The sequence below is a fragment of the Camelus dromedarius genome, chromosome 28 (genome assembly GCF_036321535.1).
Source record: "Camelus dromedarius isolate mCamDro1 chromosome 28, mCamDro1.pat, whole genome shotgun sequence".
NCBI lineage: Eukaryota > Metazoa > Chordata > Mammalia > Artiodactyla > Camelidae > Camelus > Camelus dromedarius.
This window is the reverse complement of record NC_087463.1, coordinates 22635997-22662481: the sequence shown is the minus strand read 5'-3', so window position 1 is coordinate 22662481 and position 26485 is coordinate 22635997. Positions and strand designations below refer to the sequence as shown.

General features: G+C 43.4%; 1 protein-coding gene across 1 annotated transcript in view; it reads right to left on the bottom strand.

Moving 5' to 3' along the window:
* Window positions 1-5480: 5480 nt before the first annotated feature.
* SOCS6 (suppressor of cytokine signaling 6) overlaps window positions 5481-26485 on the bottom strand; it is a 244000-nt gene continuing 222995 nt past the window's right edge. Inside the window, exon 5 of the transcript XR_010378202.1 lies at window positions 5481-5678. The gene's annotated coding sequence lies outside the window, so the exon portion shown is untranslated. The remainder of the gene's footprint in view (window positions 5679-26485) is intronic.

Sequence of the window (26485 nt, the reverse complement as noted above, 5' to 3'; positions counted from 1 at the left end):
TGATGAACTGGGCTGAGCAGTGAGAGCAGCTGAAAAGCCGTATTGAAAGAAATTTATCAAGTTCCACCAAGGCAGGGTTGGCTGTGACGGCCTTTGTTAGTCATGGGTGTCATATCATCTGTGATTACCACCCTCTTTAATGAATCATCAATGATTTCCACATCACAGCTTATTTTCAAAACATTTATTCTTGGGGGAAGATTAAAAATTATTCTCTCTCTCTAAACAACGTATTTCTGTTGAATCAACCCAGCTGTTTCAATGCTCTTTGGAGGCTCTGGCAAAAGATGCCTTTTCTCCCCTTGTCCAGCTTCCAGAAGCTGCCCCATTCCTTGGCTCCTGTTCCCCCACTTCATCTTCAAAGCCAGGAATACTGCATCTCTCTGGAAATTCTCTCTTCATCATCTCTCTCTCTCTGCTGTCATGGATTCCCGTGACTAGATTGAGCCCACCCTGAAAATTCAAAATAACTTTCCCCCCATCTCCAAATTCTTAACATAATCACATCTACAAAGTCCTTTTTGGTATGCAATCAAACCTATTTAGAGGTTCTGGGGGTGAAGACATTGACACATTTGGGGGAATGGAGCATTATTTTCTGCACCACACTTATTTATTATTTCCGTTCTTTAATGACGAGTACCTCTAGTGTGCTTTCCAAGAAACCTTTACCTATGCCAAGTTTGGAAAGATTTTGTCTTCTGTTTTCTAGAGGATGTTTCATAGTTTCAGCTTTTATGCTGAAATCTGTATCTATTTCAAGTTAACTCTTGTCTATGGTGTGAGGTAAGGGTTGGCGTTTATTTCTCCTGTATATTATGAGCTGTTACATAGCATCATTTGTAGCAGTGATCATAATTTCCTACTTGAATTACCTTGGCAACTGTGTTAAAAATTAATTGACCATATTTGCCTGCATACATTTCTGGATTCTGCCACATTCTATTGATTTGGTATGTCTACTTTTACGTTGATTACAAGATTTTGATTACTGTAACTTTTCCGTAAGTCTTGAAATTTCTGGAGCTTTCTCTGGAACTATAGCATAAATATAAAAATCTTCTGTGATTTAAAAATTAATGACAGAATTGATTAGGTGATGATAATAATGAATTACTGCAAAGTTGGCACTTCATCTCCACCGATACAAAAACTGTGCTTCTTTTTTTCAGGATCCAGCCAAAAGCGTTCCCCAGCTGTGACCATTTTCAACAACTGCTCCTCATTAGAACATCATTGAATTTACTGTCTGCATCACCCATGACATGTTTTTACTACCTTGTGTTTTTTAATAATATATGTAATATTTACATCTCTAAATGGTAATGGCCTCAAATCGGTTAATCATACATTTGTTTCTCTGGTGTTTTGCATTAGAGAGTGCTCAGTAAATAATTGTCAATAACATAGAAGGCTATCTGTTAACCAAAAAAGGACTCTTTCTGGAAGGTGGAAGTAGTATATTCACATTTTTTGTTAATAAAAGATGCTTCCTGTAAATAACAATATTCTATAGCACCCCCAAGGCAGAACTGAACAAGAATGGGAAAAAATTAGCTGAATGCTACTTAAATACTGGAGTAGTTTAAGACGATCTAAAAACTGACATGGCTGCTGTCAAACATTGGTCCTGGAGGAATCAGTACGGTTCATCTAAGATACTGACTCCACTTTTCTTTTTATCCCATTATAATAATTGCCCTCATTCCTTTTCCAGTCAGTGTTTCTTTAGACAGATTTTTTTCAAACTGCTTGAAATATACCTAACAAAATTGTCTATGCTGCCAAAAGCTCTCTGTCTTAACTAAAAAGATTTTAGTTCAACATTTCAAAAATGTGTAGATTGTACCCATTCTGATCCCAGATGAGGAGCTATGGAAATATAGCTCCTGGTGAGAAGACGGCCACATGGGCACAGGAGCATCAGCGTTTCAGTGGACTTGTGTACGGAGCACAGTCCTCTGTCCACCAGCGACAGCCCCAAGGACAAAGCTGAAATTTGGGTGACTTCAAAGACAAGTAGGCTTTCCCAGCTAAATTCCAAGGAAATAAAATCACACTTGTGGTGTGACTTCTGGAACTCACGTTCAGAACACAGATGGAGTTCTTGCTGTTCTGTGCTACCTGATCTAACATCATCTGCCGGGGATGGTCTTCCAGCCCGTTGAGGGCTTCTTGAAGATTCTTAACAAATTGCCTAACAAATTGATATGAGCTCATCTGTGAAGGTGAGATGCACCTGTTCTAATGTCAACCCAGACAAGCCAGGGACATGCAGGAGGCACGCCGTTGTTAAAGTATGACCCCGGGAACCACGGATGGGGTGCTGGTTAGGTGCTGATAACTTCTGGGAGTGTCATGAAGACAGAAACAGATACAAGGTCCCAGGTGCTTGGAGCGCTAATTATCATGCATAAGGTGGTTGGGATGGAGAGGCTGAAAGTGAAAAAGGAGACGGGAGACCCTGGTGTCGTGACTTTGCTGTAGGCTGTGATGGCTTCCTAAAGCTGCCGTAACAAAGTACCAGCAACAGGGCGGCTTAGAACACCATCAGTGCATTGTCTGACGGTGCTGGAGGTTAGAGGTCCGAAATGAAGGCGTCCGGGAGGCCGTGCTCCCTCTGATGGCCCTGGGGAGGACCTTCCTGGCCTCTCCCGGCATCTGGTGTTTGCTGACCATCCTCCGGGTTACGTAGCTCATAGGTACATCTCTCCAGTCGCGTGGCCATCTTCTCCCCATGTGTCTCTGTATCATCTTCCCTGTGTGCACACCTGTCTCTGTGTCTAAGTCTCCCCTATTTATAAGGACACCAGTCACATTGGATGAGGACCCACCCTCATGACCTCATTTTAACCTGATTACCTCTGTAAAGACTCTAATTCCAAATAAGGTCACCTTCGGACATTCTGGGGATTAAGACTTCAACATATCTTTTTGGGGGGAGGGTGTCCACAATTCTGTCCATAGCATATGCTGTACTGAAATCCAGATACATACATTGTTTATAAGAGTTTATTGGTTTATATAAGACATAAACTTAATTTGGAGTGACTAGTATTTAATTAGCTCCAACAGGCTTAAGAGTGGTTATCTTTGTTTCAGTAAGTAACAGAAACCCTGTGTTTAATATCATATTTACATCTCCATATTTGATTATTATTCACATCCTATTTGCTGGTGTAGAAGCATTCAACGGTTTCCAAAGATAGTCTGCCTTTTAATTCCTCAGTGCCATTTCCTGATAGTTAACATTTTTTCAAAATTATATCTTCTGTACTTCATGGTGCCTGGTTTTATACAGTAGTTTTAACCTTTTCTCATTTCTGTTCAAATTTCCATTTCAGGTCCTCTTGATAGAGATTATGTCTCTTCATCCCTAAACCACTGTTTGGAAATTTTATGTATTGTATGTTTTTTAAAAAAATCTATAGTCAAATAGAATAAATGATATTTTAGGGCTTATTTACCCTAAAACATTTCAGTCTTCTATACACTAACATGTATTGAAAAGTTTGAAGAGGAGGATACTGTGTGCAATGTTTGTCATATACATTAACCCATGGGACCCATTTATTGTATAATATCACACATGAATTACCGTCCTAAGCCATATACCTACTATAAATGAACTTTTTAATCCTGTTCCTTAAAATCCTCTCTGAAATCAGGTACTCAGTTTTCACATTGTCCTTTGTCTTCAGCCTTATGACCTTCGTGGTTTGTTCTTTTTTTTTGGAGTTGGGGGAAAGCAATTAGGTTTTACTTTGTTATTTTGTTTTTAACAGAGGTACTGGGGCTCAAACCCAGGACCTCGTGCATCTAAGCACGCACTCTAACCACTGAGCTATATCCTCCCCCGGCGTTATGACCTTCGATCCCTAAGAAGAAATTAAAGTATTATCTTTGTTTTCTGTTCATCCTATCTTCTACTGAGTAAAACAACAAAAAAACAAACAAAACAAACAAAAAAAAAGAACATCAGAGTTTGCCGTATCTTTCTCCTGAGTAGCTGCCTAACTTCGGTGGAATTAAGCAGGCATGGATGTGTGTATCTAGAACCACTTCCCTCGGCAAATCATCTTTCTCTCATTTGAGAAAAGTACTGTTCAGTCTATTAAGCTTGGTTCCGGCCAGCCCTGCCCAGGAGTAAGTCAGACTAAAGCACCCCACCCTCCTTGGATCAGGGCTGTACACACGCCGCAAAGCAAGACAGAAGATTTATCCCTGGAGGTGCTGCAGCCGAAAGAAAAAGAAAAGGAAAGAAAAGAAGAAACTTGGTCTGCTTGAAACCCGCAAGCTGTGAAGATAACGTAGGCATTTCATTTCCAGCAACCAATACATGCACATCCTTTTGGCCTGAAGAAGTCTGGGCTAACTTCCTAATCGAGTTACTCGCAAGGCGTCGATGATTCCTATAGTTCACACTTACCCTGACAGTACTCGACATAACTGAGTATTTCTCCAACCAGAAGCAGTCCTAAATTCACACAGAAATAGCAACAGCCAGCTTTCCTGTTTAGCTCCACTTCTGTTTCCTTTAGGAACTGCCACTGCAGGCACAACCAAGCTTTTTTCTTCAGAAAGAAAGGCATGTCAGAGCAGAGACAACGCGTTGCCTGATCTGCATCTTTCCTAAGTCTTAGCAGAGCATTCAATAAATATTTGTTAAACTAGATTATTTCTTTGATATCTTAGTAGATAATGCATCATAGAGTCGACTGGTTATAATTAGTTGCTCCATCTCCAATTAAAATTCATCCACCGTACCTCAGACAGCACACTCATCTGTGAGGGATCTCCTGTGCCCTTGTTTCTGGCAGCCTGTTTTCCCTTAGTCTGAAATATTAGCCTCTAAAGGCTAGTTTCCCTTGAGCAGATTATCAAGATTAACAATCATCCTGCACTCTCTATTCCACAAGGAAAGCTTTTTTTTTTTTTACTCAATTTTTTCGGGGAAACAAATGCAGTTCTCCATGCTTCCTGACTCGTCGGGTTAACTCACACTATTTCCTGTGGCTGCTGCCAGCGCTGTTACTGTCACAAAGTTCAAATTCTGGAGCTAAGCTGTCCCAGTATCATCGAGAATATCCCCACAAAGCTTTTTTTTTTTTTTTTTTCCTTAAAATCCTGGAAACAGTATTCCTACAAGAACTACAGGGGAAAGAGGCCCTTCACTCTATGGGAATATTAAAACCCTCTGACCTCACCTCCAGGTCTCACTCACCGTAAGCATCGGCAAACACCATTTGAGCACCAACTTTCTACCAGTTTCTGCCTTTGACATCGTGGAAACAGCTGAAAAACACACCTTGCTCTTCTTCCACAAAAGCTTTTTTTTCCCCCTGAACATCAACCCTTGGATATTCGTTGATTCTCTAAGTTAACTGATTCTCTATTTCCTAATGTTTCTGCTATTTTTTCTTTTTTGACTTGGATTTCTTTTGTAACTTCCTATGTTGGTTAAGATTAGATTTGGCTGCCATAACAGAGAAATGAAATAACAGTACCTTAAACACGATCGGGTTTTTTTCGCACTCACCGAAGAGTCTGGGTCACAGAGTCCAGGGCTGGCGTGCTGGCTCCCGGGGGTCAGGGACACAGGCACATTCTCCCTGCCAAACGGGAGAGGCTGGCTTCATCAGCACGGTGGACGACGTCTCACCCTCACAGCTGCAATCCTGCCAGTAAGAAGGGAAAAGGGGGATGGAAGGCTGGCCTCGTACCCCAGATTCCAATCACACCTGGCCAGAACATGTCTACACTTCTTTGCAAGAAGCGTACAGAAAGTGTCATTCTTATTCTCGGCTGCTGAGACTAGAGGTTGTACAATCATGGGAAGATGAGAAACGTTATTGAGGACACTTGTTGGCTCAGCAGAGCAAACTACTGAGTTTACTTGTCTTCGATTACTAACGCAATTCACCAGGTGCACGGCTGGTAACAAGACCCTGAAATTATGAGACATTCCATCGGTAACTGAAGTTTACCCATGGTTACAGAACAGGCCACGAGTTGTTAAGAACCACACATTCAGATAAGGTCTTGCAGTTAAATTTCCTTTAATCACTAGCTAGTATCTTCTACTGAGGCCGAACCCTTTGCTACACATCTCTTACTCGGCCGCCCAGGCACTCCCAGGAGGTATGAATTCTACGTACTTTAATCATTAATTGAGCCGACCATCATGTGGTGAATAATTCCAGTCTTTGGAATCCAGAGATTATAACAGATACCCATAAATTCCATATAAGCTTTATCTTTCTGGCTTCCACAAATAATGATATGTGCCTCCAGGGGAAGACAGAAGAAACAGACTTGTGCGGTAACAGTATAAACGTAGCACAATTGGTTCTGCTCATTTCAGTCCTGCCTTTATTATTAATGCCCTCTCATTATTTTTCACTTAACACTTGATAAGATTAAAGGAAAAGAAATTAGTGCAGGATACGGTTGAGTTTTTTTTTTTCATGTACTCCTATAAAGGTGATATCACAGTCATTCAATAGATGTTAGTGTCGACTTTGGGGAGAGAAAGCAAAATAATTAGCAGCAGAGAAAAAACGAAAGCTAGGAAATGTTTAATATTCACAGGCCATCCCAAATAGCAGTGAGGAATCAGGGTGTGAAAATGAGTTTTGCATAGTCAGTGTGCTTCACGGTACAAAAGCACTGCTTTGAAATGAAGGCACCAAGCGCCCCGCTCGTCACAGGCCAGCCTTCCGCAGTGGGTGGCGGCAGCCCTACAGGATACGTGTTATCTCACAAGGAGATGTTGGGAACGGCCGCAGGTGCCTGCAAACACACCCTGGAGGTGGAGTGGCGGTGCCCGGCACCTTTACCCTGCGCACAGAATTTAGGGACGCGAAGGGCAATCCCTGCTCATCTTGAAGAATCGGCCCACCGGTCCTCGCGTAAGGTGTGCGCACTGGTTCAGCAGCTGCACATCATGGGGAGGAAGGAGATGTGCTGCAATTAACCCAAAACCCTGAGGAGAACAAGCATCCCACGAGCAGTCCATCCACGAGGCGGCCACCTCTCACCGCGGCACCAGGACGGGCTGTCAGAGCCTCCGCAGTTCGGGGACCCTGTGGGTGCCTTCATTTCCTCCACCTCTACACATGTTTTCCAGAGGTGAAGGCACTTTTCTAAGGGTCACGTTTAAGGTTCTTTTTACGTCTGGAGAAGAAAACCAAAGACAGCAGACCTAACCGAAAACTCTGTGCACCACGTCAGAACCTACTCAACAGGGCTGGCTTCTGTGACCTGTAACCCCGGTGAAAGGTGTGGAAAAACTGCACGGTGCCCGCGGGAGGCAAGGAGGGGCTGGAACACGTGGGTGCAGAGGCAGTTCAGGGAGCCCAGAGCTGAACTTGCTACCCAGACACCATTTTCATGGTGCCCAGGATTCGAAAGTCCTTTATGATTCTAACGGAGAAGCTCTTTCAGAGAGAACGTGCAGGTGTTCAGCTGCGGTCCAAATGGATAATGGACCCTCAGCCTGTCCATTAAGGAAAGGCAGGTCGCAGCTACGCACAGCACACATCCCAACGGGAGAGAAAGGGCAAAGAGCTAGCTGCTCGCGTGATCTACTTATAAATAAACTTTCTCCTTCACATGCCTACTTTCGTGCTATCTGTGCGCAATCCTGGCTCACCGACTCCGTGTTTATCTTCTCTGTTATTAATCCTTAAGCCTTACATCTCTGGGTCCAAGGTTTCTGCTTGGACCATCAATACTCTCAAATCTCTCTCCCAGTGACAAGTGGAGCCAGTGGTCTCATATCTAAAAGGCCCAGAGTAATATGCTCTAGACGCAAATGAGACATGGTCCCTGGTCTCCAAGAAAGAAAGACATGTCTTCAGGGCCCATTATCTCAGGAGCCTTTGGTTACTCGCTTTGTGACACCTAAACTCACAGGTTCAAGATTTGAACCTAGAGTATTATACACATACCGTGTCTTGATTCCAACAGGACACTTTTTTTAGAGACATTTATGATGTCTTTGGGGATGTATTGATAAATACAGAAACAATGTAAGTACATGGCTGGGTGGACAGCCTACCACCAAAATCACGGGCAATGGCCCGATGCAGAAATTTTTTAAAAGAGAGAAATATTTCTAAACTTTCAAAGTTTCACCCTTGGCTTTTCCTGTTTAACATAAAGACATAAAAGGTCATTTTTTTTTCTAGAAATTTCAATGTAACAGGAGTAGCTTAATTAGTCAGATGATGCAATTATTGTTAAACATTAGCCTTTTCATTTAGAATAACAGCTTGAAGTTTGTAACGTTAAGCTACGGAAACAGAGGGAGAGACAAATTTGACTCTAGTTCCTATGGAAAGGGCCAACACAAGTCAACAGAGGAAGACAATATCCAAACAGCAAACGTGTCTGCAGAGCACAGGGGCCTGTATTCAACGTCTTCTAGTAACGTATGGTGGAAAAGAATATGAAGATGAACGTCCATGTAGGACTGAAGCATCGTGCTGTACACCAGAAATTGACACATTATAAACTGACTATACATCAATAAAAATATGTATAAAGTAAAAAAAGACAAATAGCAAATGTGAAGTCAGGCTAGATTCATGGAAACAAAGCCGTGAAATCAAGAAAGATGATTCGTTCACTCGAATTCAAAGAGCGTTTCAGGCAGCCCTGCACTTTGAACTTGAGATTTACAGCGTGAGCGGGGCCCAGACGGACCGCAGAAAACGGTCAGCATGCCCGGTGTGATGGGGCGACAGCGTCTGTGAACACAAACGCCAGGCCGCGTGAGGCTCCGAGCCGACAGCCCCCAGGGCTGCCCAGCAGCACGCAGGCTCTGCCCAGGGCCGGACGCCCCCGCCACCCCGGCCAAGGCTCACGGACAGCGAGCGCATCCCGCCCAGGTGCAGGGCTTCTCGCTGGGAGCACCTAAGGTGAGGCTGAAAATGCAGGCTGGGCTGTTGGCAGAGGGTTTATTCTAAATGGATTTCGCCTCCTCTCAAGGTATTGCTCTGGCCAATACATAAAGCCAGAACGTCCTTCGATCTCTGGCCACAGAGACACACAAAAACTTCCATCCAAAACAATCCCCAATTCTGACTTTATTGAAGGAGTCAGCTGTGTAGAGCTTTTGACAGTTACTTATCGAATTCCTGGTGGTTAAACCTCACGACCTAAATCTTCTTTCCAGTGTTTCTTCCAGCCACCTCTTCCCTGGATGGTTCCACAGCCTAGGTCATCGCTGGTGGACTGAGACGTGTAGAATTACAGAACTGTCGACAGAGAAGCTGGTCCCACATACTCTCTCCACTTAAAAGGGAAGAAGCTAAGTGAATACTTTTTTTCAGCCCAATGATTTTTTTTTTTCCCCAAAAAAATCTCACTGTCTTTTTCTGGCTTGCTGTTTGCCGGGAACATTCAAGATTTCTAGATGATTTCAAATAAATAAGTCAGCTTCGTCCTCACGGATATCCTAATTATGATGTTCTTTCTGTGTCTACTTTGTGATCTGAGAAAAGGCACAAATGACATGCTAACCCTCCTTTCTCTCAGGCATCAAGTCATTCTAAATTGAAGCAACAACACAGCAGGAGATATCACAGTGTCAAATTTCTACTTTTTTCCTACTTTATATCACCTGCCAGGGGGAACTATCAAGGGCAGGATTCATGAACAAATTTTTGAAGCATCCTGTCCTCTAGATAACTATTTGAAATTAAGGATTTTTTAAATCTCTAATTTACATATAAGTTTAGAGCTAAGCAATGACTAGAAAAGGCATGACCCGCTGGAAAAGGACTTCCTAGAGGAAAATGTTACAAGTGCTCTAGGAATTGTTCTGTGAGCTCGGGACAGGGTCTGAATGAAAAGCCAAAGGAGTCAGAAGCCAGGATAAATTCAGTTGATTCAGCTGACACCTGGATCTAATCCCAGAGCACTCAGACTAATACAGGGCGGTCCTATAACTGTGTGAACCACACTGTTCATTTTTCAATAAACAGAATTGTGCCTGGTAACTTAAAACAGTGTCTGGAAGAGTCATAACCATCAATACAGCTGACGCCTTTGGCACCGGACTAGGCTGAGTTCCAAGGACGGATTCTAAACACTCCTCCGCCTGGCTCAGCTGGAGAGCAACGGGCCTGGGCGGTGTTTACCTAGGAATTGTGCTGAAAGCATCTGCAACTTTAAATTCACGGTGCTGTTTAAAGATCCTCTGTCATTCAAATTCTGTACTTGTCCAGCTCGTCCAGTGAGGGATGCACGGAGCAGGGGGGCACTGTACTCAAGACGTGCCTCCCATCACATATGATCCCCTCAATGGACGCTGCTCTGGGAACGCAGAGCCTTGACCTCGTTTGTTTTCTGTCCTCACAAACAGCACCGTGAATGCCACAACACGAGCGATGTGGAGACTGATGCCCTCCTAGGCCTGGTTCCAAGGAGGTCGTTATTTCCATCCTATTTCCTTTCCACAGCAATAGAGACAACAAAGCCTCAATTTCTGGGCATTTTTCAAGAGTAGTTAATGGAACAGTGAAGCCTGAACACATTCCAACTTAGGGATAAAAAACTGAATACATGTCCAAGTTGTATTAATGGACGTGTTCACTGTCTCAGACAGATACCCAGCAGATGGGGAACTGCAGACATGCAGGCATATAAATGAATGTTTCCTGCATGCTAGGCCCCTGCCAAGGGTTTTATTGACACAATTTTATTTATTTGATTCTTAAAATATGTCTTGAGATAAGCAAAGCTATAAAAGAATGACACATTGTCCCCAAGTCACACACCTAGTAAAAAGTCAACTTAAAAATTATGACTCAGATTTGTCTCGCTTGAAACCTCATCTTTTCACTATTCCACTGCTTCAAAATAAGTTTTTTTTTAAGTCTGAATGCTAGTTACTAAACTTGCAAGAGAGTTCATATTTTTTTACAGACACTATCATGTATTTGGAGAAATGCACAGAAAAAAACTGAATAGAAATATTAGAAGATAACTATGAAAAAGTATTTTAGAGGAAAATAGACTAGAATATTAAATGATGTTGAAATCATTGCCATCAGCACTTTAAAAACTGTGTGTATGCAGCCACATACAAAAATTATCACAGCATTCCATTTTTCATTCCATTGTTTTTGCTTTTAATAACTGACTCCTTAGGTACGAATGACTAGGTACAAAACAGACACAAGATACAAGGATGTAATGTACAGCACAGGGACTAGACCCAACATTTTATAATAACTTCATGTGGAGTATAATCTATAAAAATATTGAACCACTATGTTGCACACCTGAAACTAATATAACATTGTAAGTCAACTACACTGCAACAAAAGATAAATGACTCCTTGCTCATGAAAGGTTACAGAGAGTTCTCATTAAATTTCTAGACAAATTTTCTAGCAATAAATAAGTCTACCCAACTTTGCTGGGATCTCAGAAAACAGATTCCTCTGCAGTTCTAGGCTGTTAAGACTCGGTACTAAATTTGAGAACTTGGAGCAGCGATCAGCACAGAGTTTCTGTAGTCATGATGCCTGGGGAGTCCAACAAGAGAGCTAGAGAGGCACCGCACCCTAGACTAGGATCTGTCAGAAAGACAGGTCACATCACTGGAGAGTTCCACGAAGGGAGCGTTTATAAAGCAGGGGGACCCGGCAAGCAAGGACGGGCATCTGTTACCAGGAAGAGGCCTGATATGAGGGAGGGATGGATGTTCTTTCCTTAAGGAAAACTCTTGTATGAAATGGACTTGTTCATCCTTTGTAACCAGGCCATACAATCTTAAATTGGAAACTGTTCTGAAGGAAAATAAATATAATTTCATTTTTTCGTATTTTGCAGTAATTTGATGGCAGCATCACCGTGGAGACTTCTTTCTACTCTAACCTACAAGAAAGGTCGCCTACTGAAATTCCAGTACATGTAGCTCATCTGCCTAGGGATGACACACGCTGACTAAGATGTTGGTCATTAATGTTAAATTTTGCTTTGATTCTATTAGGTCTTCCTACAGGCATGAAGGAGCAACATGGGTACATAATACTAGGCAATAGACATTATTAAAATGCTAGCTATGTCACCGGGGTCCTGAGGGAGAGCTGTGGACAGGAGCCCAGGCGCCAGTCCTCCTGTTCCCGACAGGAAGGAATCCTCTGATCCCATTCTGCTCCCAGCTCTGCCGACACCTCCCATTGGCCAAGTCTGACCAAAAGCCAGAGAGCAACAGTATCTCTGGACTTAGCCAAGCATGGTCAGGCTCAGACAGGACAGCACAAGGAGAAACTGGAAAATATCCGGGTCAACCCCCAGTAAGAACAGATGCCAGTCAGAGACTCTTCCCGAGAGGAGGTCTGGAAGAAGTGTAAGGACAACAGCCAACACGGCCAAGAATGCCCTCGGCACGAGCATGGAAACACAGCCAGGTTACACTTCACCTAACTGGACATTAACACTATGCTCTATGCTCTGCATAGAAATGATCACCCCAATCCTACAGATGAGAACACCAAGCTGCAGAAAATGTAAATAAACTGCCAAATTCATACAACCCAGCAAGTGGCAGAAGTGGGACTTGAAGTCAGGCTTCCTGATTGCCAATCACATACATGCTTTTCCAGTAGGAAACCCACACCCCTGCAACGTGTGAGCAGCTGTTTGATTTCCCACTGGCCTGAGATGCAGCCCCAGTAAGGAAGATTAGGTTTTAATCAACCCTGTTTGCATCTCGATTAGAAACAGATGAAGGTCCTTGAGATTTGGGCAACCAAGAAATTCATCAAATGACGTGAAGAACAGGACTAGTCACTGAGAGTTTGTTTTTCCTTTGCCTTTTAATCTACCGAAGAGACCTATCTTCCACCCAGGCGATTTGTCCTCTTTGCCAGAGGCATTTCCACCACTTGAGAGAAGAGGCTGTCATTTATATGATACTGGAGTGGTTAATATTGATGCTCAGTTGTCTGCTACTATCTGCCCCAGGACAATCTGAGCTAATTTTTAGAGTATAACTAGCAATGTACTTTGAGGAAAAAAAACAGATAAAAATACATGTCACCAAGCTGTTTTTGATTTGGCCTCAATAAACTTCTCTTCCATTAACCTCCTTCAGTTGCCCAACAATTCTCAAGAGGAAAGATGATTCCTTTTACGTTCCTTGTCTTAAGGAAAAGCAGGCATACGAAATGGACTTGTTAACCACTTTGTGATTAGTCCATATAAACTTTTCCATTTTTTATTGAAATATATATGGCATAAAACACTGTGTAAGTTTAAGATGTACAATATGTTAATTTGATGCATTTATATGTTGTAACATGATTGCCACTGTAGTGATAATTAGCACCCCTACCACATTTTATAATTATCATTTGTGTTTGGTGGCTGGAATAATTAAGTTCTAGTCTCTTAGAAAGTTTGATGGTTATAATACAGTATGGTTGTCTATATTCACAATTCTGCACATTAGATCTCCAAGGCTTAACTATCACCCTTTGCAAGGCTGTATCCTTAAACCACGTCTGTTCTTTTCCTCCCACCACCTACCTCCTGGTAACTGCCATTTTAACCTGCTTTTACGAGTTTGGCTTTTTTAGATTCCACCTGTAAGTGATATCATACAGTGCTGGTGTTTCTCTCCAACTTATCTCACTTAGCGTAATGTGCTCAAGGTCCATCCATGTTGTCACAATGAAAAATATTCCTGTGTGTGTGTAAATAAAGTTCCAGTATGTATATATACATATATATGTATCTATATCTCCAGTAACCCAGCATACATACCACGTCTTCTTTATCCATTCATCTGTTGATGGAACTTGGGTAGTTTCCATATCATGGCTGCTTGAATGATGCTGCAGTGAACTTGAGAGTGCAGATATCTCCTTGACAATCTTATTTTCACTTCCTTTGGGTACATACCCAGAAGTGGAATTGATGGATCATATGGTAGATCTATTTTTATTTTTTTGAGGAGCCTGCATATCATCCATATAACATTAATTAGGAAAATTTTGGAAGGAAAATGAATATAATTGGTATTTTGTAGTAATTTTGATGGAAGCATCACTATGGACACTCCTTTCTCCTCTAACTTATGAGGAAGGTTGCTGACTGAAATTCTAGTACGTATGTGTCATCTGTCGAGGGGTTACACCCGTAAATATGTTGTTGTCATCACAAATTAATGTTTCAAAATTAAATCTTCTGAGACATTTGACAAAAATGACCGTCTCTCAGCAGGATTTTGTACAGTCTTCCTTCTTGGCCGGGGCAAAGGCAGCTGTGGGCTCACTGGTTCTCTGGATTTCCTTCTCCAGATGAGATGAACTTCCCTTCCTTTCAATCATGGTCAAGACCAGTGCCCTTGGCAACCTTCACTAAAGGATGCAGCTTTCAATGCCCCAATTGTTTTATCTGTGGCTGCAGCTTATATACAGATGCTGTAGGTCTTCCCCCTCAGTTTCAGGTTGACCATACTCCAAGATCAAGTGTATTTGCCAAATATGCTAAGCACTTTTGAAAATCATCATTTTGGGAAGTTTGAAGCACTTGCTGTTTTTCCCTGGTGTTCCAAAGCCAGAGCAACTTCGGGTCGTGAATCTGGGCAAGCATATTTCCCTTTGACAAGACTGCAGCATGCCTTCTACGGGCTGATTTCAATAATATATAAGCAACCTATTCCAGGTCTCCTGAGCCAACCTTCATGGTTCACCAAATTAAATATCTTTTTCCTCTTCAACACTGGATGGTTACCAAAGAAGCCAGTTCATTGGATGGGTGGACAAAAAGGAAAGATTTTGGAATGGTGTCTATCACCTGGCACCCCCATCGTCCAATCTATGCAAGACTGGCTCACGAGGAATTTGTGCTTCTGGAGGAATTCGTGTGGATGACTCCTGGAACCAGGCTCAGCTGTGCAGACGGCATCTTCTCAACCACAAGCAAGCCTGACGGCTGCGGGTTATGTCTCACTGATGAGCAAACTGTTATATCAACCACACAGGAGAATGTGACAAGGTGACAGTGTGGTTTTTTGTTTGTTTGTTTGTTTTGTTTTGTTTTTTTGTAGTGCCTATTCTTCTAGCCTATCTTAAAAAAGCAAAACCAGGTTCTCACTGAGCCAGTAAAGTAGCCAGGAAGAAGTTATCAATTGCATCGATGATTTTCTTTTAAGACCCTGCTAGAGAACAGAGGTTCTAAGTGTTGCTGGATGAACTTCCATTTGACTTAGGAAGGAGGGTTAAATAACTTAGAATATTCTTCTTATAAAGTTATCCTTTGATTTGTAACATGCTGAGACAAAAACACCTTCACCACATCAATTCTAATAGTGAGTCAACCTTTGGTTTTGTTTTTGCCCTTCCTAGAGAAAGCACCTTCAGAAGGAATTCCTAAACACAGGGAGAAAATGGTTTCACCTTTATAAATTTCAAGTCCAGTGGAAAGACACTCATAATCTAAATGTTTAGGGTGGGAAGGGACAGACTGGGATTTCAAAATGTAGAATAGATAAACAAGATTATACGGTATAGCACAGGGAAATGTATACAAGATCTTGTGGTAGCTCACAGCAAAAAAAAAAAAGTGACAATGAATATATGTATTTTAATATATAACTGAAAAATTGTGCTTTACACTGGAATTTGACACAACATTGTAAAATGACTATAACTCAATAAAAAAAAAGTTAAAAAAATAAAGAGCTCAGGAATTTTAAAAAAGTATTTAAAATCCTGATAGATTTTCAAATGATGTCATGATGGGAAGTGAGCAAATTCTATAAAACGTTTAGAATCTTCACAACTGCATCTTGAACAATCTACTACTTAATATCAGTTTGTAATTAACCACACTGATGGCAAGAACTGAATTCTTTCTTTGGATTGCTAGACAGAGTTCTTACAGCTAATATTCAGTGGTGAACAATCTAATGTAATCCAGAAAGAAGAGCTGGGTTTTTCCTTTGACTTTCCACTGAAAATCCCTATTACAGAGCCAGCTTGGCTGGCATTTCATCAGTTAATGCTCCAATCATTTTTTTCCCTAAATTAATTCATTACATCAAAGAATTTTATTCAGCTGCAAAGCTATCATCAGCTTTATTGTGATCTTCAGTGCTTGAGACAAATTTGGATTTTTTTCACAGTCTTTTTTTTAAGCTGCCTATGCATAAATTAGAAATTGGGAAAAATTGCTTTGCTGTAAAATTCATCACAATGAATAACACAAGAGGAATGACATCATTCTCGGCATATTCTATAGTTTGATATGCTAAATTATTAATTCAGTGCTTGACTATTGTGAGAGTTAATTTTATGTGTCAACTTGGCTGGGTCTCAGTGCTGAGATATTTATCAAGCACTATCTTAGGTGTTTCTGGGAAGGCAACTTTTTAGATGACATTAAGGTTTAAATCAATTGACTTTGAGTAAAGCAGATTGACTCCATAATGTGGGGGTGGGCCTCATCCAATCAGTTGAAGGTCTTAATAGACAGAGACTGAATAAGAAAAACTAAGAAAAGGGAATTCTGCCAGCAGAAGACAGCCTTCAGACTCTAACTGCAGCCTCAGCTCTTCCCTGGTCTCCAGATTACTGGTCTACCTGCAGGTTTTGGACTTGTCATCCTCCACAATCCTATGAGCCAGTTCCTTTAAAAATTTTTAAATATTTTTATATTTTTATTTTATATATTTTTAAATATTTGTACACACACACACACACATTCTATTAGTTCTGTTCCTCTGGAGAACCCTGATTAATTCAACTACATATTCAGACAAATTCATATTCTGGAATTTTTTTCCCCAGTTTCCATTCTAGGTAAAATTGGGAAGCCTTTATAATGAACTTTTTCATCAGGATTCCTTAAAGATATGACAATCATAAAAAATTATTTGTAATTAGAAATGTAAGTCCTCAGACTCAACCTTTTTTTAAAGTGGAGTCTGCTTGAGTATGACTTGAATATTTTTCAAGCATCTGGAGGGCCGTGTGATATTACTGCTTAGAATTTCTAGCCATGAAATATTCCCCCAAAAAATGCAATCCTGTTATTTTCAATGTATATGAATCAACCCTAGATATAACCCTTGTAAAATTTTTACTTTTATATTTCCATTATAAGCTATCTAAAAGAAAAGAGAAGAAAAAATGGTGACTGCTCACTCTTGCAGAGACAGAAACAGAGCGGGCTGATACCCATAATTAGTAGAAGTCTTTCAAGTACACTCTCTTTCCTGAGTCACGAAAAAGGAACTTTTTGCTTATTTTCAGTACACACCTGTATCCACAGTCTATCACTAGTCAGCAATTGGCGACACCACAATTAAACACAAATTATTTTTCATTGATAATCTTTTGATATTTAGCTGGTAAAGCCAACATGAAATCTAACTTCTGGGGAAGACAGAATAAGATACAGGGTTCAAAGATGCTTTTTGTATACCAAACTAGAATACAAAAATTAAATTTTAGCAGGAATAATCCAAAACTTGATTAGTTAGTTGCTATGTTCATAAGGAAATATGCTTTTAAAAAGAAGTCATTTGATAGGCAGTCGGAGTTGATTCAGTGCTTCAAGGAGGGCATCAAACACAGGCTTATTCAACTGTGTTTCAAGGTCTTGGCTTTGTCCTCAGGCTTCAATCTTCATTGTCACAAGAAGGCTGCCAGAGTTCCAGGCATAACTTCCAACACAAGAAGCAAGGGGCCAGCAAAAATAAATAAATAAATAAAGGATTTTCTCACCACAGTTCTCTCTTATCAAGAAGGAAGATTTTCCCAGAGAAGTCCAACAGATTTCCTTTCATAGATCATGTCCCAGAACTGGGTCATGTGGTTCCCTAGAACATGTTCCTTCTAGAGGACCCAGAATTGCTATGATTCTGAGACGAACCATGACTTGTCCACCAAAGCTAAACATTTTGCCATCTAAATAAAACTGGAGTTTTATTAGAAGAGAAAAACAGAAGCATAAGCACTGGGTGGGCAGTTCACAAGCCAACAGCACCTGACTACCTACACCAGCAGACTGTACTGTATCACATGCGCGTGAGAACTTCACCCGAAGTGGACAAACAGCCCACACTCTTTGTAACGGGGGGCTCACATCAAGTGCTTCCTCATTCTATGGTTGGCGTATTTCCACTTGCTGTAAAATTTTGCCAAGGGTTACTTCTTTTGTTTTTAATTTAGGATTTATTATTTTATTTAATTTGCATTACAAAATCATGTAAGGTGTTTCTTGTGTCAACTATAAGTTTATCCAATTGACTGAAATTTCTCAATTTCATTTTTATTCAGACATGCCATCTACATGGCAAGTAAAGAATCATTCATTTAGAACGGAGCCTAATAGGATACCAACTGAGGGGCTTAAGGTGGGGAACGACAGATGCATGGGGGAACTGGAGACAGAAAACCAGGTAGGAAGGAAATAGAATATTCCATCAGAGGAGGGGCTTGAGAAAGCATGCAGGACGGCCACCGTCCACACGAGCCTTCACTCCTCAAAGCGTGTAAAGCAACAGACCAAAAGCCACCTGGCAAGGAGGCTGAAAATGATGGCCAAGTCAGACACAGTCACCCATGCTCTGCTGATTTAAGACAAAGAATGTGCTAATAATGTACAGCTGTGGAGGCCTGCTTCAGTTAATTCATTTTCTGGAGTATCAAATGATAGCGATGACATCAGGACACAGAATCTGTAAGACAGAAGTCACTGAGAATGATGCTCTAGTCCAGCCTCATAGTACTCTGCCGGGCCGTGACAGGCCACACCCCACTCTCCAGTCAACACACTGTCACCACAAACTCTGAATCACTTGGAAAAAAACAAGGTTTTCATGAACAGTCTGCAAGAGCCTCAGAGACGGTCTCCTAACCACAGAGAAAATGTTGTCGTTTTGAGCATCATCAGTGAGCTATCCCCAGTGTGTTCTCTGAATCGTCACCTTCCCAGAAGTTAGTGTAACTAACCTCGCTCAGAAACGGGGTGCCTGTAACCTACAGGGAAATGGTGACCCCCTCGTCCCCCTTGCCCTCTAGCATGTTCCACCCTCTTAACCACACATGCATGGGAGCTATTTCCCGAGGCAGCCAAATTACGTGCCACCCATTTGTCTGTATCTGTGTGAGACTGCAACCTCTCGGAGGCAGCAGCGCGAGCAGTGCAGCAGGTGGGGCCCTGCGCCTGGTTTCCTCCACGAGTCCGTGGGACTGAGGACAGAGGCACCAGCCCTGGTGCTTGGAGTCTCAGTGACAGAAGTACCGTATGTCTTTCAATTATTTAAAAAATAACATGCCCCACTAACCGTCAGAGAAGGATGAATCTGAGTCCGGAAGGCCTCCGGGACAAACGCACCCTAGACATAACCTGGGCCCATCACGGCTCATCAGCACGTAATTCAGCTGCGGATTTTGAGAGGCGGATTCCTCCTGGACACACAGGAAATGAGCCTCAGGGAGCAGTGAGACCAGGAGTTTCACCAATGTCGGCCCCCAGCCCAGACCTGTCCTCTGAGGTCAGACTTGGGTACCACACTGTTCACAGGACATCGTACTTCCCAAACTGAACTTTGGATCTTCCCACCTTCTCCACGAATGCTTTCAGCACCCAAAACTAGCTCATCTAGACACCTAGGAATCAACCGCCCCAGGTGACACATCCCAGCCACTATCACTCATCCATTTGCCTCCTAAGTGTCTCCCAAATACGCCCGTGCTTCTCCATTTCCATCATCACCACGGCAGCCTGAGCTAAGGTCATCCTTCTCCTGCAACACGCAGTTGCTTCTTACCTGATCAACCAACATCCACTTGCAAACCCTTCTTCCCATGTCTGGCCTATTCTGCCCAGCACAGCCAAAGTGGCCTCTTCAAAATTCAACCTTGATTTCACTGCCTCATCCCAGGCTCACCTCCATTCGCTCTAAAGCCCTACGTGGACTGCCATTGATCTTAGAATCAAGACGCTCTGCTCCCTGTGGTCCACACCGCCTTCGCTGAAGCTCTGCCCCAGCTCGTTGACATCAGACGCCCCTCCTCTTTCTTTCTCCACTGCATTTGCCGTTGATTTTTACCTGCCCTGATGTCCCACCCACAAAGATTTTGCACATTCTGTGTCTCCTCCCTGGAACATGTTACCTCCTTCTTCACCTGGCTAACTCTGTTCCAGAGCTCAGGGCGTCCAGAAAGCCAGTCATGGGGCAATGGCAACATGCTGATGTTTAATTTCAGGTGATGCAATCCCTCGAGGGAGGGAGAGAGCTGGGGGGGGCGGTGCTGGTGAGAAGCAAAGCCAAGTGACAAACCACCATCCTGGCCACAGCTCCGAGGGAAGGAGGGACATGGGGGAATGAATCTGCCAGGGGCTCTCCAAGGTCTTTTCTTCTCATGAGCCAGAAAGTTTTCTCACCAGGAGCTGACTGCCTCGCGGTCCCAGACTATAACTTCCAACTTCATTATTCGTGAACAGGCAAGATGCAGAGGGACCAGGAACATCCCGGGGGTGGGGGCGGGGCAGCCAGACTCCAAGATGGGGAGAAGGGGGCCCAGCCCTGGTGTGAAACTAGGACATTAAGGCCATTTTCTGAAGAACCTCATATGCCCAGGCCTTCGCTTCCCCATCTGCAAATTTCCAACAGGATCTCCACTCGGCTGTAGTGGAGAGGTGAGGAAATGCGTTTGCGAGCTGACTTGGAAACCCAGTTCCACGTTTCCTTTCTACCTGCTGCAGGCGGCGCGCTGGCCTTCTGTCACCTTCCATCGTGGTGGCTGTGGGCTTTTTCAAATTTATCCTTTTTTTTCTGGAACTCCTCTCTAACTAACTTTGTTTGACATTGCAGTAGTAAATAATAGATGTGAAACTTTTCACATCTGTGCTGGAAAAAAAAATATGTTGCAAAATAAAAAGTTGGACAGTGCCTCCAGCTATCATTATAACTGAACAGCAGAGAACGTTTCAAAATATTCTGGGGAAAAAAAATTTCTTTGGAAACTTCCACAACTCAACAGTGATTTTCTTTCAGACTCATGACTTTTCTGTACTTTCCAAATTTTCTACCATCGGCATAAACATCTTGTCTTTCAAGAAACAGACATTCTCCCAATAGTTTAAATGAAATAATCTATCAATTTACGATCTATCTTTAAAAGATGGTGTGCAACGCTGATAGTATGAGGTGGCTCCTGCATTCCTATAAGAAGGGAAAATTTATTCAATCCACCTGGAGAGCAAAGGGTACGTCACACTTAAATGCTCACACTCACACATGCAATAGTATGACACTTCCAAACCTCTCCCAAGGAAAACGTTTTAAGTGTGGGGGACATTTCATGCACAAATAAATGCTGGGGGAAGAATGCTGCTTGCTATATCATATATGACCACAAAAAATCACAAAATGTCCCAAAACAGTAAATGATTAAATAAACTGAAAAGTCTCTGTGTCATGAACATCATAAGGACACTAGAACCAGGGAGAGGAGGGTATAGCTCAGTGGTACAGCGTGTGCCTAGCATGCATGAGGTCCTGGGTTCAATTCCCAGGACTTCCATTAAGAAAACAAATTTTTAAATAAGGACACTAGAACCTAAATTCATAAAGAATTTTAACTTTTTGACATGAAAATGTTTAAACACGCACAAAGCACAGAAAAGGGCATAATGGACTCCCAACTCCACATCACCTAACTTCAACCATTATCAACACATTATCAGCACATTATCAAACTTACTTCATTTCCACTCCCATTTACTTCACCCTCTCAAACACATATTTTGAAGCAAAACCCTCACACTCATATCATTTCATCCATCACTTCTTCAGTATACATGCTTCCAAGGTAAAGGACTCTTAACAACAACATTGTAACATCACTATTACATTTTTAAAAATGAATAATAATTCCTTAACGTAATCAAATATCTAGCCAATGTTACAAAAAAATTTAATTCTTCTTTGTGACAGAAGAATCTTAATTCTTCTAATGACATGGGAAATGCTTATGATAATGTTATGGGGAAAAGCAGGATACAGATCTGTATGTAGTGCAATATGCAAATACATTAAAAACAAGGATAGGAAGGTGGTAAGGAATATGTGGGCATTCTTAAACCCACTATCCATAATTTCAGCTCCCACAAGCCCCCAGGAAGGACCCCAACTTGTCACATTTCTGGTGCCCTCCCTGGAATGGCTCCCCTGGGTGTGGTCTGTGTGGGTATGTGAACCTGGGGACAGGGGGCATTTATGGGGTGCTTCAAGCCCACCCCCAGCTCACGTCCCCCCAGAAAGTTCTGTGTTCTCCAGACCACTGTGCTTGTACTTTGTGGGAAGATACAGGTGCAAAATTTGGGGGTTTCCCAAATCCTGGTGAACTTTTCTTCCCAAATGTCATAGATCTAACACAGCAAACGTTTAATAAAGTTTATGTCGATTGGAGAGACTGTGATTTTAAGTTGATTTATTGAGTACTTTTTTTTTTATTTCACTGAAAAAACCAGGGTGAACACGTTACCTGTCACACCTGGCCGCTGTGAGAGCTCAGCTCGCCAGCTCTTCCCGGGTGCCCGCCACAGCACTGGGCACGCGCGCCCTCTGGACGTGGAGGTAATGAGCGTGCTGCGCGCTGCGTTTATCTCTGGGGGTGAAAAGAGGACCTTTTCCACTAGCCATCTGTCTAGGAGGCACATACTGAGCCAATTTACTTATTTTCTTTATTTTTAACCACAAAACTGAACGTTACTTTTTACAGTTCTCAGACTATGTGATCGGCTTTTAAGCAGCATACACATAACCTGGGTTTTTTACCCCAGCCTGCGGGCTCCCTAATTCCTCTTGCGTTTAACCGTCTTAAATCAGTCACATTCCTCAACTACTTAAAGGCCATTATTTCATTGTCCCACTTAACACCCAAGTAGGAAATCTCCGCCTTACGAGGTGTTTTCAACACTGAATAAAAAGGCAGCGTGACTGAAGCAAATCTGTAATGAGTGGCTGGGACCCTTTTGAAGCCACTGTCCTGGTTTCTCCAACACAAACCTGAATGACAGGTGTGCCGCTTGCTAATAATTATTTTAGATGAAGATATTCTAAAGATCAGTATCTACCTGGATCCAGTATAACACACCCGACCCCTGAGTGTCAAATGGAGAAAGATAACTTGGATTTCCTGAGTCTGAATCTTTTAAAAATTCATGATTCTGACAGGAAGTAGGAAATCAAAGGCGGTGCCCCCGCTTTGTCTTTCCTGGGAGAGACACCACTTCCCGTGAGCCGTTCTTGCCTCCATGCCTCGGCCTCAGCCGTGACTGTGCGGTTCACTGCCACCTGCTAAACAGAGTAGTTTGGATCATGAAGCAAATGGGGTAACCTGTCAAGCACAGTTCAGAAAGTGCTGGTGGTTTAGAAATACGCTTCTTTAAATAGTGCAAAATAAGTATACTCGTAACAATGCTTGTAAAGAAAAAAACTTTCTAGCCTGCTGTCCTTAGAAAGCATATGTGTCCAGATAATTTAACTAGAAACGGCCCCAAAGGAAGATTGACAAGCAGTGTGTACAGGTGCCATGTTTAGGGGCACAAGTGTATGCATGGGCTGTGTGTGTGTGTGTGTGCGCGCGTGCGTGTGTGTGTGCATTCTACCCGACGAGCTACACTATCTCCTTCATTTCCTTATTCCTAATTTCCTCTTGTAATTATTATCAACCTCCCACACAACAGACTTCATACTACAGGTCTGAAAGGTTTAAGTTCCTCTTTTAAAAACAGAAGCGAGTCTGTGCAGGAAGCTAGTGAAAACTGAAATAGCTCATAAAAGAGAAAAAGAATAAAAGAGTCAATAAGGAGTGTGGGAGAGATGGGCTAGTCCCCTGATCGTGCCTCCGTTCTCCACGGTGGTCATTTCAAGAATTCTGCAGTTGGCTTCTCCTCCTGGATTACTCCGAGGCTAACCAGGAAGCTCAAGAAAGAAGGAGAGGAGAGGGGAGGGGAGGGGAGGGGAGGGGAGGGGAGGAGAGGGGAGGGAGGGGAGGGGAGGGAGGGGAGGGGAGGGGAGGGGAGGGGAGGGGAGGGGGGGGAGGGGAGGGGAGGGGGGAGGGGAGGGGGGAGGGGAGGGGGGAGGGGAGGGGAGGGGAGGGGAGGGGGGGGAGGGGAGGGGAGGGGAGGGGAGGGGGGGAGGGGAGGGGAGGGGAGGGGAGGGGAGGAGAGGGGAGGGGAGGGGAGGGGAGGGGGGGGAGGGGAGGGGAGGGGAGGAGAGGGGAGGGGAGGGGGGGAGGGGAGGGGAGGGGGGGAGGGGAGGGAGGGGGGAGGGGAGGGGGGAGGGGAGGGGAGGGGGGAGGGGAGGGGGGAGGGGAGGGAGGGGGGAGGGGAGGGGGGAGGGGAGGAAAGGCACAAGAAACCTATCCGCCCACGAAGGAAGACTTGTAAGGGTCCCAAAATGCCGAACCCTCAGCACCTTTGGAGCTAATCTCCATAATGCACTTACTGAACGACTTCACTGGAAGAGTAATAATTACACAATTAGAAAACAGCAATAAGCAGAGATGGCGTGTAAACTCTCCCCCAGCTCTCTCCTCCACCTTCCCGGGCTAGACTGGGCCTACGTCTCAACCCCGGGGACCGGTGCTCCCCCGAGACACAGCAGCATGCCACGGCACAAGTCCAGGCTGCAGAACGTCACCCACAGGCACCACTGCTTCTGAAGGGCTTTCAGATGCACAGGACAGGCCACAGGTGGCGCAGGAACATTCGGAAAAACGCCAGGGCACCATGGACGGATCCAACCATCCTATCTGAGTAGAGAAAATGGAACCCTTGCAAAGCCTTGATTGGTTAGTTTCTGTGCGAATCTCACTGCTCCGATGGCCTGTGGGCACAGCCAGACACCTTCTAGCTCGGTCAGTGTGGCACACACACACACCACGCAAGGCGTATAAACACAGCCAGTCAACCTTCCCCAAAGAATAAAATTTTAAAAATAATAAGAAGGCAAAACCAAGGATGGTCAAGGAAAATAAACGCATTGTTATAATCAGGCAACACTCACTTTAATAATTCCACACGGACATTTTCCATAAATCAGAAGTAGGTCACATCGCAAGATGAGATCCACGCTTCCCTCAAACTGACGGCGCACAGGTGTGGCTGCAGCCTGAGCGGGGCAGGGGGGGACATCTTGCTGAAGCAGCCAAGCCCCCCGGAGGCCCACACCACACCCCATGCCAGGTGTTTCTCCACTCAACTCCCAGAAGTGCCCAGCTGCCCTTGGAAAGGGATCTTTTCAGAGAAAACACAAGCCAAGCAATTACAATTAGATGACAGTGAATTTCTCTTTGTTTCATTGCAGTGTGAATGTGAATTATCCAACCATCTATGTGGATGAACGTCTTCATGTTTGCCTCCCCTTTTCATCACCATTGATCTTACTATTATCGCAAGCAGGATGCTTGCAGGACTGTGTCAGAACATATCTTCCAAAATTTTTTTAAAACATTCACACAATTCATCACATCAAAGTTTGCCTCTTGCCATCTTGCCTCTAAGATGACACAATAAATGAAATGCTAAACTGGGACAATTTGCGATTAGAACTGTATTAATACAATTTGGTTCACAGTCCCCATTTTACTGTGTCCAGTCAGGACCTCGCATCACCGTGGAGACGTGCCAGGGGAGGGGAGGGGAGGACGCGGAGGAGACAGAAACGTGATGCCAAGTGGCTTCAGTTACAGCAGCTCAAGAATCATCACGTGCCATTTGCCAGCAAGCGTCTTTGCACCTCTACTTCATCGTTCCTATTTATCTATGTGTGTGTGTGTGCACACACGTGCACGTACACACATGTGTGAGTAGCCCAGAATTTAATTTTCTACCTATTATCCACTGCATCCCACGGAGGATTTGAAGCAGGTGACGTTTGCAGGTAAGGAAGGCCTATAGTCCCTCCTAGGAGAGCTTCCTACACACAGAAAAAGGTAGCTAGTCGCAGGAGTTGCAAAACGTGCGCTAACCCACGGCCGGATGGTGAGAGAGCTTGTTTCCGGCCACAGTGGTTCAGAAGCCTTAACAGAGACGAGGGATCTGAGTGGGCTTTGAAATGATGTTAAGATGGGTGAATAAATATGTGGGAAGAAGACAGAAAAAAAAAAGCTTTGGGAAACAAAAAAGGCACATGATTCAAACACGTCAGTGTGGTTTTGCCGTGATTTTCACTGCTTCTAACACTACTACCACGACTGCCATCACGGTGACAGTGATGATGGTGATGAGATGGTGCATCGGGGCCTGAATTAGAAAACACTCAAAGCAAAATCCTAGAACAGAAGCTTAAAAAGTGGACTGGAGTAAATGGCAGGTGAGAAGGAGCACTAACAGAAAACACGGCTAAAAACGGATCTGAACTGCAGAGGCTTAGAAGCCCCGAAACACCAGGTGTTTAGATTTCCACCTGGAGGTCCCGGGAGTCACTGAAGGCTGG